The sequence below is a fragment of the Lytechinus pictus genome, unplaced genomic scaffold (assembly GCF_037042905.1).
Source record: "Lytechinus pictus isolate F3 Inbred unplaced genomic scaffold, Lp3.0 scaffold_20, whole genome shotgun sequence".
NCBI lineage: Eukaryota > Metazoa > Echinodermata > Echinoidea > Temnopleuroida > Toxopneustidae > Lytechinus > Lytechinus pictus.
The window spans coordinates 15,225,435-15,238,790 of NW_026974141.1; positions in this window are offsets into that span (position 1 = coordinate 15,225,435).

Here is a 13,356-nt window from a genome sequence, read left to right on the forward strand (position 1 = left end):
TCCAGAACCGGTTAATAAAAAATTATAATGCAAGTCCAAAGTCTTTTTTCCAGACCCGGTTGTTTAAACAATTATAATATAAGTCCAAAGTCTTTTTTCCAGACCCGGTTAATAAAACATTATAGAACAATCCCAAAGTCTTTTTTCCAGACCCGGTTATTTCAAACATTAGAATATAAGTCCAAAGTCTTTTTTCCAGACCCGGTTGTTTCAAAAATTATACTATACGTCCAAAGTCTTTTTTCCAGACCTGGTTGATAAAACATTATAATAATAATAATAATAATAATATAGGGTATTTATATTGCGCACATATCCACCTTGTTAGGTGCTCAAGGCGCTCCTATATAGTACAATTGTAGTACAATTCCAAAGTCTATTTCCAGACCTGGTTGTTTCAAAATTATAATATACGTCCAAAGTCTTTTTTCCAGACCCGGTTAATTAAAAAATTATAATACATGTCCAAAGTCTTTTGTCCAGACCCGGTTAATTCAAAAATTATAATGCAAGTCCAAAGTCTTTTTTCCAAACCTGGATGTTTAAAAAATTATAATATAAGTCCAAAGTCTTTTTTCCAGACCCGGTTAATAAAACATTATAGTACAATCCCAAAGTCTTTTTTCCAGACCCGGTTATTTCAAACATTAGAATATAAGTCCAAAGTCTTTTTTCCAGACCCGTTGTTTCAAAAATTATACTATACGTCCAAAGTCTTTTTTCCAGACCTGGTAGTTTCAAAATTATTATAAGTCCAAACTAAGATAATGATATTCTAGTTGAATAAAATGAGAATCGAGCTCAGTCTTTTCTCCAGACCCAGTCAATCAAAACTGGTGGAAATGTAACAAAGACCCCAACTCTTTTGTAAATGTTAAATAACATGGAAATATAGCGTAGTCTTTCATCCAGACCCAGATCTTTCAAATAACAAATGAATAATAATGATAATAAATTATTAATAATAAAAAAGCAAACAACGACCCACGATCCTATTTATGTTGAATAACATGGAAATACAGCGTAGTCTTTCCTCCAGACCCAGACCTTTCAAATAAGAAATGATGAATAATAATAATAAATTAGTAATAATAAAAAAAGCAAACAAAGACCCACGATCCCCTTTATGTTGAAAAAATGGAAATATAGCGTAGCCTTTCCTCCAGACCCAGTTATAAAAGTCATTTAAAACACAACAACAACAACAAAACAAAGACCCTTCAATCTTATCATCATTGAATAACATGGAAATATGGTGTAGTCTTTCCTCTAGACCCAATTATTTCAAAATAATCAAAATCATTAAAAAAGAATAACAGAATCTAAGGCCCAACTATCCTTCAAACTAAGAACCTTCAATAAATAAAAGTTTAGAGAGTTTTCTTTATTCCAGACCTTGTCATTTAAAAAATAAGATAAATGAAATCCTCATGACTAAGACTCAATCATATTCTTGTGCCTGTTCAACATGAATAAGATGATTGGGGGAGTATTTCATCAACATTTATGTCCGACAAGTTGTCAGATCTGACAACTGTTCTTGATGTTGATTGGCTAAGAAGCAGTGCTACCAGTGTCGGATAAAACGTCAGACAACTCCTTTCATTAAATGCTCCCCGGGCTTTAAGTTTTGATGTTGTTTTTTTATTATAAATTTCTTTGCCTGGAAGAAAAAATGAATGTTTAATTGCATCATTTATTATAGGATGTTAGGCTGGAAGAGGGTTACATTTTTTTTGTTCTGTTTTTTTTTAACAAACTGGTCTGGTCAAATTAAGTATGCGTTATCACAAGGGTTTATAGTTTGGAAGATGCTGGGGTCTAAGTTTTAAGATTAATGTTTCGCTTAATTTGTATTTTAAAGAGAACTGGGTTAGGGGTAAAGACAACACTCTAAGCCCAAGCATTTTAAGTTGGTTTAATTTTGAAGATTGGTCTTAGCTGTGATTTTTATTTCAATATTTGTTTATCTTTTAAATAACCGGGTTTAGACGAGAGACTAAGCATAATACTCGTGTTATTCCACAAGAATAAGAATATGACAAAGTCATATTCTTATTCTATTTTAAGATTGTTTAAACCATTTTTAAATTACTGGGTCTGGAATAAAGACAACGCTCTAAACATGTGCTTTTCTACATGCATGGTCTTAATTTGGAGGATTGTTGGTTCTAAGATTCGTTTTGGGGGCTGGGTTTTATTGATTTTTTATTCTTGAAATAATTGTGTCTGGAGGAAAGTCGATCTTCGACAATCGGTCTTCATGTTATATCACAGTAATTAGATTATTGGGTATTCGTTTTAGAATATTTGTAAAAACTACTTTATTTTTTCAAATAATAACCAAGTCTGGAGAAAGGATGTTTGCTTTACCCATGCATTATTACAATGTTTTGTAGGGGTCGTAGTATTATTTTTTTTTAAATTGGGTGTGGGGTAAAGACATATTTTTTTTACTGGGTGAAACTTTGGAAAATTGGTTATAGATTTGAAGTTTTTTAATTCATTTTTTAATAGCCGGGTCTGGAGGAAAGACTTTGGACTTATATTGTAATTGTTTAATTATCCGGGTCTGGAAAAAAGACTTTGCACTTTGGTGCTATATGAACGCATTACTATAGGGTTTATTTTTTAGTTTTAAGTAACCGGGTCTGGAGAAAAGACCACGCTTGATTCTCAATTTACTCTTAGTGCATATATTCACAATATATGCCGTATAAGTTGAAACAACAACAAAGACATTAATTCCGCCAGTTTGATTAACTGGGTCTGGAGAAAAGACTAAGCTCGATTCTCTTTTTTTTCCACTGGAATATCATTATCGTATCTTAGTTTTGACTTATATTATAATTTTTGAAATAACCGGGTCTGGAAAAAAGACTTTGGACTTATATTATAATTTGTGAAATAACCGGGTCTGGAAAAAGACTTTGGACTTATATTATAATTTTTTTAACAACCGGGTCTGGAAAAAAAACTGGACTTATATTATAATTTTTTAAACAACCGGGTCTGGAAAAAGACTTTGGACTTATATAGTAGTTGTTCAATTATCCGGGTCTGGAAAAAAGACTTTGCACTTTGGTGCTATATGAACGCATTGCTATAGGGTTTATTTTTTAGTTTTAAGTAACCGGGTCTGGAGAAAAGACTACGCTTGATTCTCAATTTACTCTTAGCACATATATTCACAATATATATATATATATATTATAATTTTTTTTAACAACCGGGTCTGGAAAAAAGACTTTGGACATATATTATAATTTTTTAAACAACAGGGTCTGGAAAAAAGACTTTGGACGTATATCATAATTTTTTAAACAACCGGGTCTAGAAAAAATACTTTGGATTTATATTCTAATGTTTGAAACGACCGAGTTTGAAAAAAAGACTTTGGACTTGCATTATAATTTTTGAAACAAGCGGGTCTGGAAAAAAGACTTTGGACGTATATTACAATTTTTGAAACAACCGGGTCTGAAAAAAAGACTTTGGACGTATATTATAATTTTGAAACAACCGGGTCTGGAAATAGACTTTGGAATTGTACTATAATGTTTTATTAACCAGGTCTGGAAAAAAGACTTTGCGCTTTTGTGCTTTATGAACGCATTACTATAGGATTTTAGTTTAGAACAGATTTGCCAAAAATCCCTTCAAATTTATTACATTTGTGGGTATAGTCATTATTACATTTGTGGGCGATCAAAAATTATTACATTTGTGGGTAAAGTGCATTATTACATTTGTGGGTGAAATTATTACATTTGTGGGTAAAGTGTTATTACATTTGTGGGCGTTATTACATTTGTGGGTAAAGTGTTATTACATTTGTGGGCGTTATTACATTTGTGGGCGATTATTACATTTGTGGGTGTAACAGGGGGAGGCAAAAAAGTCACGACCAAGAAAAAAAAAAAAAGGAGAGACAGTAGGGTGAGATATGATATTATTAGTTTTTAATATGATTTCGAAATCTATCACTAAATTGGATTTCTGAAATAAAACATAAAAAATTTTGCTCGCTCGCAAATGTTTATCAATTTTAAGCGATATGCCATATCTAGCCTCTTCAATTTTTTTTTGGCTCATTACGCCACTGGTGCCATCATATAAAAAATAGCATGAAATAGCATAAGAGAGCATCTAGAACCTTAAAGCTTCCTGGGCCTAGCTGGCCCAGGATCCCGGCCGCAAGGGACTTCGCGCTCGTGATGTGCGCGAAACGCACATCAAATTAGAGTCTCCAGTTTGCTAGGGGATCCAGGCGAAAGAATCTCCAGATCAGAAGGTGCTTGGGGTTGGAGTCTCTGCGATGTGAAAGATCCTTTCCATCGTATCACGCATGTAGGTATTATGGACATTCAAGCAACTAAAGGTCACCTGTTAATTGCTAAAATTGAGTTGAACGTGGGGAGTTATTGATTATGCGCGGGGACTTCTTATATCTTGAATTTCCCCCTTGGAGTGCCAGAAATGAACAAGTGGAACGCCTCTCACGGTCTCGCCTGAATTGCGCCGATTAAATAGACCAGTGCTGACTTTGAAAACAACTATTGAATAATTATTCACAAAAACACTATTCATATGATAATAAAATTTTATGTTCATTGACCCTAAATTACGTTTGGCACTAATCATGTTACCTATTAAAGACTCGTGCAAGACGATAAGTGATACTTGATTACCCTTAGCTTTTGTCCAAGTTTCATGAACTAGGAACTAGATCCATAAACTTTCAAAGTTATGATCGTAATTCAACTAATACCTCCACCATGGCCACAGTTCATTGAACTTAATTAAAAATGACCCTTTACTGTGGTCATGTGACCTGAACGCGAGCAGGATGTTTAGTAATAGTTGATTACTCCTATATTATGTCCAAGTTCCATGAGCTAGGTCGTTATACTATTTAAGTTATGATGAAATTTTAAAAACTTAATCTTGATTAAGATTTCAATGTTGACTTTGACGCTGAGAGCTTGAATATGCAATTTCTTAGTTTCTAAAGTAAAGTTCACCAGGAATTGACGTTAGTTTTAATAAAAGCATAAAACCAGAATAATGTATTGGCGAAATATGGCAATAATCCATCTAATATTAACGGGGTAATGTCTTTTTTTAATTCAATTTTGATTTTGTGACGTCACATGCGGACAGCTCCGCTATTCGTCAAACCATATAAATTAAACAAAAAATAATTTTTCAAAAAAAAAAATCTAAAAACATTTCATTTGTGGATACATTTAACCATCAGAAACATCAATTCATAGTTTTCATACCCGTTTCTATAACTCTTTCGGTGAACATGAATCATCAAAAGTGGGATTTTTTTGAATTATTTAACATGATATATATGGTGTGCTTTTATATAAAAAAAAAACAGTTAAAGTTTGCTCAATACTGTAGGCAAAATGATTGTGTGCACATGGTCTGGGGTTTCATAAGAATCCGATTGACGAAAGCTCGCTCAATGCAAAATGAATAAAATATATTAATGAAATTTAATCTAATTCGATACATTAATAAAAAAATATACATACAAATGCGTCAGCCGTGTGAGTCCATCGAACGACAATTCAAAATCTAGATTCCATTTTCTTGAAACGAATGGCTCTGGAGAAATGTCTGAACTATCTCGTGTATTGACCCGTCCAGTCATACTGATAGAAATAAAAACAGAAGAAAGAAACGTTGATATCCAAATTTTTCATGCATTTTTTCTATCTTGTCATAACCTGTTTAATTATACTAATGTTGTGTCACATAATATGTTTGTGATGCTGGTTTATCATTTAATTTGTTATTTTTCCTACAAAATACCCTTATATGCAAAATTTCACACTTTCTTCCAGATTCGAGCATCTTTTTCACATATCTTACGGACTAATGGGAGGGGAGGGGAGTGCAGGTGGACCAGGGGTGCAGGGGTTTCCCCCTACTCTTATACCAATAGTGCAGTGGTGACTCTCTTCTACACGGGGCCTCCATTTAACGTCCTATCCGAGGGACGGAGTGTTTTCCACTGTAACATAGCCTGCATCTATGAAACATGGGGAGACGTTTACACAGTCACAATGCACTGGCTTCAGTCATCATAACTTATTCCTAACATAACTCAATATACATTTACAACATTCCCACATTGGAATGTTTATTATGCAGGCCTATTTATTGCCAAGACATTAAATTAATAATAAAATCTATTGCAAAATAAATTTTCAATTATATTTGCAGTCTACAGGGGCGGATCCAGCTTTCGCCAATGGGGGGGGGGGGCGAAAAAAATTTTACCCATATTTTCCCCGATATCCGCTCAAAGTTGATTTTTATCTGTTTCTTTGAAGGGGTAGTCCTAACAGTCACTTGTTCACTTTATTCTCTCAAAACATAAATATATAATAATCTAATATATAAGCCTAATTGAATTGTACGAGCGCGAAGCGCGAGCAAATTTTCAAAGGAACTTTCACGTATTTTGTCCTGAAAATTGAACATTCTGAGCAACGATTGCGATCGTGAACAAGATGTGTATGTAACTAAATAATCACTGCGAGTGCGAATCGCGAGCAGAAATTTTTAATTGATATCCGTTCTGGCCTGATGGGAAAACAGACCCACTACTGTTTGCAGTTAACAATGAATGCGATACATATTTCAACAATCAAATAATGCGAGCGCGAAGCGCGAGCTGAAAATTTTTGACATTTTGACCTAAAAATGTGACACACTGTTCATGTTTCGTAAATCGCATCGCTTCTCTTAAAGAATGCGCTTAAGTAGGCCCAGACCAATAGAGAAACTCAAGTTGGTAGGTCGGCCACAATTCGTTGTATTAGGTAAACTAGAAATAGATTTCAACCACTACTTACAAAACCTCCCCGTGTACGTGGGGACGTGATGATATTCTGATCTCTTGAAGTCGATTGTAGCTCAGATCCCTAATAAAAGATATAGAGTATTTAACCTGATATGATGTCAAACACACATTACTTTTTTCTTTCTAATTTACCTTATGAAATACCCTGAATTCAGATACATGTATTTTAAAAAATGGAGGAAATTTTGATCCAGATATTTAATAAGCTTGTTACGGAGCACACCTGAGGTCATGCTGTCATTACCGAAAGCCATTGGCGGCGGAAGCCAACAAATTTAGGGGGGACCACAAAAATTTTTTGACAAGCAAAAAAAAAAAGGTTATCAACCAAAAATTTTAGGGGGGACGCAGAAAAAAAAAATTGACAAACAAGCAAAAAAAAGAAAGAAAAAAAAAAGTCATCAACTAAAGATTTAAGGGGGGACCCGCCCCCCCCCCCCGCTTCCGCCGCCTATGCCGAAAGCCCCTTTCACAATTCGTGATGCGACCGTTGCGATTGTGTGCAACATTATTGTGACAAAATGATCGCAAACGATCGCACGAGCAATTGTGAAAGCCCCTTTCAGCGGCGTAACAGGGGTCGGTGGCCAGGGGGGGCAAGAGCCAAAAATTTCCCGGTCATATAGCACACTGTACCGTAATCTCGTACTAGTGTGAGTGGGTCATAATGTATGAACAGGCGTAATTGTGTAATGAGGCGACTATTTTGAGAAGGCCAGATATTGCGTATCGGGCAGAATTTATCTTTTAAAAAAATGTTGCGAGCGAGCGAAGCGAGCGAGCAAAAATTTTGACATTTTTAAATACAAAAAATCAATTGTGTGATAGATTTTGACATGATATCCAGAGAATCATTTCAATCTTCTCTCTTTCCATTACTTTTTTGTGGTCTGTACGCCACTGTGAACATGAATTTTGCGGCAGTAGCGTGAAGAGTAAAAAAATCAACAGGGGCGCAGGTATGGCGCATGTACTAAAAAGCTGTTTAATATAAATCCCGAGCGAGCGAAGCGAGCGAGAAAAAAAATCATCTTTTTATGAGAATCTAAATCTGCTATATTTTTTGACATTATATATTCAGTAGATAAAATAATAGTCCTACACTTTGTTTGTGCTTTTTTCCTCTTTTTTTGTTGCAAAACTTTTAGGGGCCATGGCCAAACCCTTCCATACTTGTGGTTGGGGTCCTGGGCGGAGCCCCCGGAACTTCTTGATATCAAAGCCATTTAAACCCCGCAGACTGCCGCTATATCGCGGGTATATACAGGATATAGCTTTTACACAACACATTCATTCAACCCAGTCTGCTAGTTGTTTAATGAACCAAATATTTTGAGGGGGCAAAACATAGCGATGTGGGAAAATTTGTAAAAAGTCGCCAGCGATCAAAGCGAGCGGGAAAAAATAATTGGCAATTGAAATTAAATTCTAATTATGTGATAGATTTTTCCATTATATTCAGCAAATAACACATTTCATTGTTTCCATTCGTTTCATTAATTTGTCTCCTATATTTCTTTTATTTCCCCTTGGTTGTGGAACCAAGACCCCCCCCCCCCCACGCCTGTACGCCAGTGATTGAACGAAAAGCTTAATATAGGAAGGGTCCCTACAGGGGGGCGTTATAGAGTCATTTGAATGTTAGGCCTATAGATGAGGAGCCCCTACTGCGTGGGGTCTGGGGCAAAGCCCTGGTAGCTTTTTTGAATGAAATTTAGCAAGATTATAGCAAAATGTTGTATGCTTGCAGTCCATCTTTCTTCCCGCTCTTTATTTTCAGTCCTCGGCAGCCCGGTCGTGTTATTAAGTGCTTTTTTTCTTGTTCTTCTTTTTTTCCAATTTAGCTTTTCACCAATGCTACCTTCATTTCCCGCTATTATTTGCCATTTTGTCATCTTTAAATTTATTTCCCATCATGCTATTGCTTTACTTAGGCCTATTTCGGAATGCTTTCGTTCCTTTTCCCGCTTTCCTTCCTTTTCCATTAAAAATAACAAGTTCTTCGTTTTCTGTTGATTTTCCCTTTCCTCCTTTCCTTTTCCCTTTTCCTTCCCCCTTCCCTTTCTTCCCCCTCCCTTTTTCTTTTTTCCCGTTTTTTAAAATTTTCCCGGTGAAATCCGCCAGGGGGGGCAACTTGCCCCCCCTGCCCCCCCGCCTGTTACGCCACTGGGCCCCCTTTAGCTTGACAGGATAATAATGGGGGCGACACAATAACACATACGGTATGTCACATGTGATGTTCCTTGTAAGTTGTGTTTTCAGTTGTGCCAACAAGCAGCAAGTTGAAATTACAAAAATCAAATATTGGCATAGTTAATCATCACAACTGATTTTGAGGAAATCAGGTTTTGGATTTGTCTTCGTAATATTAAAATGATAATGGAACCGATTTGATCTTTAAGAAGGGAAAAGGAAATTACGTTAAGGTGTACTCACAATGTCCTCAGGCTTGCCAACCCTACGAATGTTGTATTCCCGATTTCCTTTATTCTGTTGCCAGACAAATTCCTGAAAAAGAGTGAATAAATAAACAAATGCATATAATTTCTTGTTTTATATCCCGTCAATAGATAGCAAATATATTCAATGTTTTAGCACGTCGGACCCGAATATTGGTTGATTGTGTATCCTTGAATCTACCAATACGAATGACGAAACAGTAAATATTTGTCTCATAAAAACATTTATACTTGCAAAATAACCGAGATAGCTCTAACGTCATGCAAGAATTTAGTTTACACTTTGAAAAAGCCCTGGGAATTAAAAAATATACAACATGTGGATAATTTTTTCACATATAATATTGGGTTTGGGTCTCATCTATCCAATGATAGTACAAGTTTGTACAACATGTTATACTTGAGTGAGCACTGTCCATTTTTGTAAAGCTCGCAGAAATCTGTTTGCGCAGAAATGCTCGTTTTCACGCTTTGTCAATGGGAAAGGGCGAAATCAAACTTACCCTGCGAAATATTTCTCATACATTTCCCTTGCACTTAAAGTCAATCGAAATAAAATGGATACATTCAAGCATTTTGTAACAGTTTTGCCACCCAAATTGAAATTTTAACACTTAGTAAGCACAACCTTTACACTTTATGTGCCAGCTGGATCTGACGACATAACTGGATCTGAACAAAAGTTTATATCAGACATCTCCAGCATTTTCACTAAGTTTCTATTATTCAAAGTGGGTTTACATTTCATTTTTTTCATTTAATACTTGTTTCTCCACACTTTTCCCAAGCTTGACAATGATTAACTAAATGAAAATCAAGCCTAAGCCATTTCATGTAAATCACAGTTCAGTGTAAAGCAAATATCGTCACGATGGCCTCGGTGTGTGGGGGAGTAGGGTGGGGCGCAATGCACTCTTCGAAGTGTTTTGGGCAAGGAAACAAGTTAAAAAAAGGTAAAAGATATCTTCAAATCAATTTTACTAGCTAAATTCCATGTGTTCTTCATGATTAAGGTCTACTTTATTTCCACAACTATTTCAAAGTTCTGCGCAAATCATTTTTCACGAACTTTTCAAAAGTAAGTGATGCTCACTCAAGCGGAAATATTTTCGACAGGTATATCGTCATTTGCTTAAATGGATCTGTTAAAATGTGAAAAATTCCTCAGGATATTACAAATGTATAATTTTACAGGATTTGTTCTGAGTGTAAATTTTTTTTTGATACGCACTGACCTTTCCTCCGACTGAGCTTCTTCCGACCAAAACAACATTTGTCGTGGTCGTGTTTTGAAGTTTAATGCATAATAGAATTTTACTCCGAGTAGGGTCTGGTCAAGGCTTGATAAGTTTAAAATACTTCATTGATCATTAAAATCACCGAGTCCAAAGCAGGATTATGGGACGGAGGATGCAATTTCAAATATAATAGGGAGCAAATTCTGTAACTAGACAATGCGCTTAGAAGCATTAGAGACAACACTGGCGTAAATCCGTGTTGATGGGTGGGGGGGATGACTGAAATATTTTGGCATTTTTTTGCATGTTTTAGATATGCAAGGAATTGTCATTGATATGTCCACAGTGGCGTACCGTGGGTCACGGCATTGGGGAGGGGGGGGGGGGGGCACCAGCAAAATTTTTGAATCACTAAGTGAGTGCGCTAGTGAGCGCGCTAAGTTGCCAGTTATACTGACCTAATAGAGACATTTTAAGGACAATGTCATTAAACGGATATGTATCTCACTGATCAAATAATGCGAGCGCGAAGCGCGAGCTGAATTTTTTTTATATTCACACCTAAAAAGGGACAATATAATCAAATTTGTGTAATCATGATAGGTACCTGTCTCGCTAAATAATGCCAGCGCGAAGCGCGAGCTGAAAACTTAGATAATTCAGACCTGAAGTGGGGCATTCTAAGGTTTCTTTATAGGAATTAACTAGGACCATACGTATTTCATTAACCAAATGATGCGAGCGCGAAGCGCGAGCTGAAAATTTTTGATATTCAGATCAGAAGAAGGGACATTTTAAGGACTGATTTTAGGAATTCATGAAGAGCAGACATATCTCACCAATCCACTAATGCGAACGTAATCACGGACAGGAAATGTTTCATATATACGAAGACCTCAACATGGGGCAATCACTTTTGAGTCATGAAAAAGAAGCATATGTCACTACATTAAACAATGATAACTCAAGTGCTAGGAAATATATTTGGTTTATATTGACTTGAAAACGGGATGTTTTAGTACAACAGGATTATATATCTCGTTAAACAGACAATGCGACCACCAGGAACAATAAAAAAATGTTTCATAAAGTTGTAATGTAACATAACATAATTATAATATAATATAACATTATAATGAATAATATTTTCTTCTTTCCCACTACGTTTCTCTTCCTTTCTCCCTTTTTTCTCCTTTCCCCCTTTCCCCGTTTTTTTGTCAGCCGATGGGGGGGGGGGGAGGATGTGCCCCCCATGCCCCCCGTAGTTACGCCACTGTATGTCCATATGGCAAATACCCCTCCAATATTATTATCTTTTTTTACCTCATGATGGTTTAATGGTTTTATTAGAGATTACATTCAAAAATTTTTGACATTCCATCTTAATCCCTTCCCAAAGACCCCAACATGGATGAATTGGAAGAAACAGGGGTTTCTCTTCAATGTTATAATAAGGACATAAGTATTTCGTTTGGAAATGGTGAAATGACTCTTTATTTGCATTTTATGATTCAATAATATTGTTTTATTTGTTAAGCGGTATTTTAGGAAGAATTTTTACCAATAAAACAATTATCTCTTGTGATTTTTTTTTTCATTTCTTTCGTAAAAAGTGGGGGGGGGGGATGTTTGTACAGGCCATCCCCCCCTCCTCGAAAAGTGGGGGGGATATATCCCCCCATCCCCCCCGGGATTTACGCCAGTGAGAGACAAGAACATAACTCGGATGAGTCGCAATAAATCTAGGCTCAATGAAGGACTGAATACGATGGCCGTGCGCATCCATTGCCATTTTTGCGTCTGTAATATAATAAGAGAACGTAGCCACGCTTTTTTTGTTTTGCTTTCTATTTTCTTATTTAAATTTCCAAACACCACCAGCGTGTTCTTAGTAATTTATCTCACCAAGTCGACATACGATGTTATTATATCAATATGGCGATTGATCGAGATACGTTATTTCCCCGCCAAGTCGACTTATTAACCCTAACCCTAAAATAGGGAAAATCGACTTATGAAAATCAGTATGTCAACATGGCGAGAACTGTTACCTTGCTAAAAGTTGTATGTGAACGTGGTGAGATGTGTTAACTCGCTAAGTCAACACACAAAGTAAATGGTGAGATTTAATTTTATGTCGACAGACTTTTTGTATGTCGACTTGGCAAGATAATGTCTCTCGCCATCTTTAAAAGCCGATGGCATTTTAAAGCTTCAATACTATATAGAATTTGTAAAATTGAAAGGATATACCGTGATGAATGCTAATAACTCTTGTTAGCCTTTCAAATACTGATAAAAATACTCAATGTGTTAGTGAATATGTGGTTCATTTAATATTCTTAAAAATATCAGTTTAAGAATTGGCCTTCGTGAATGCGAACGCTACCAAATAATTGGATTACCATAAAGACAGTTGAATAATATTGATCATTGCGGTCAGGTACATCGAGTTGAGCCTGCTTATTAGCGGTCTTGCCCGATCCTCATGGAGAGTGGGTGCCAGCTGCATGCCTGGACAACTCAATCAGGAAGGGGTAAAGGGTTGTCACAACCCTCCCCCCTCCCAGGATAGAACCCCACCCCCCCAAAAAAAAAGAAAGTCAACGCCACAAAATTCTGTCCGGCGGACCCCGCCTCCCCCTCGATCAGGTAGACCAGTGATATGTTACTTACAGATACTTCAGACTGGTTAGTCCCCGTAAAGCATAACCGATGGAACTTAGTTGATTATTACTCAAGTCCCTAGATTTATATACAAATGAAAATTGGGAAA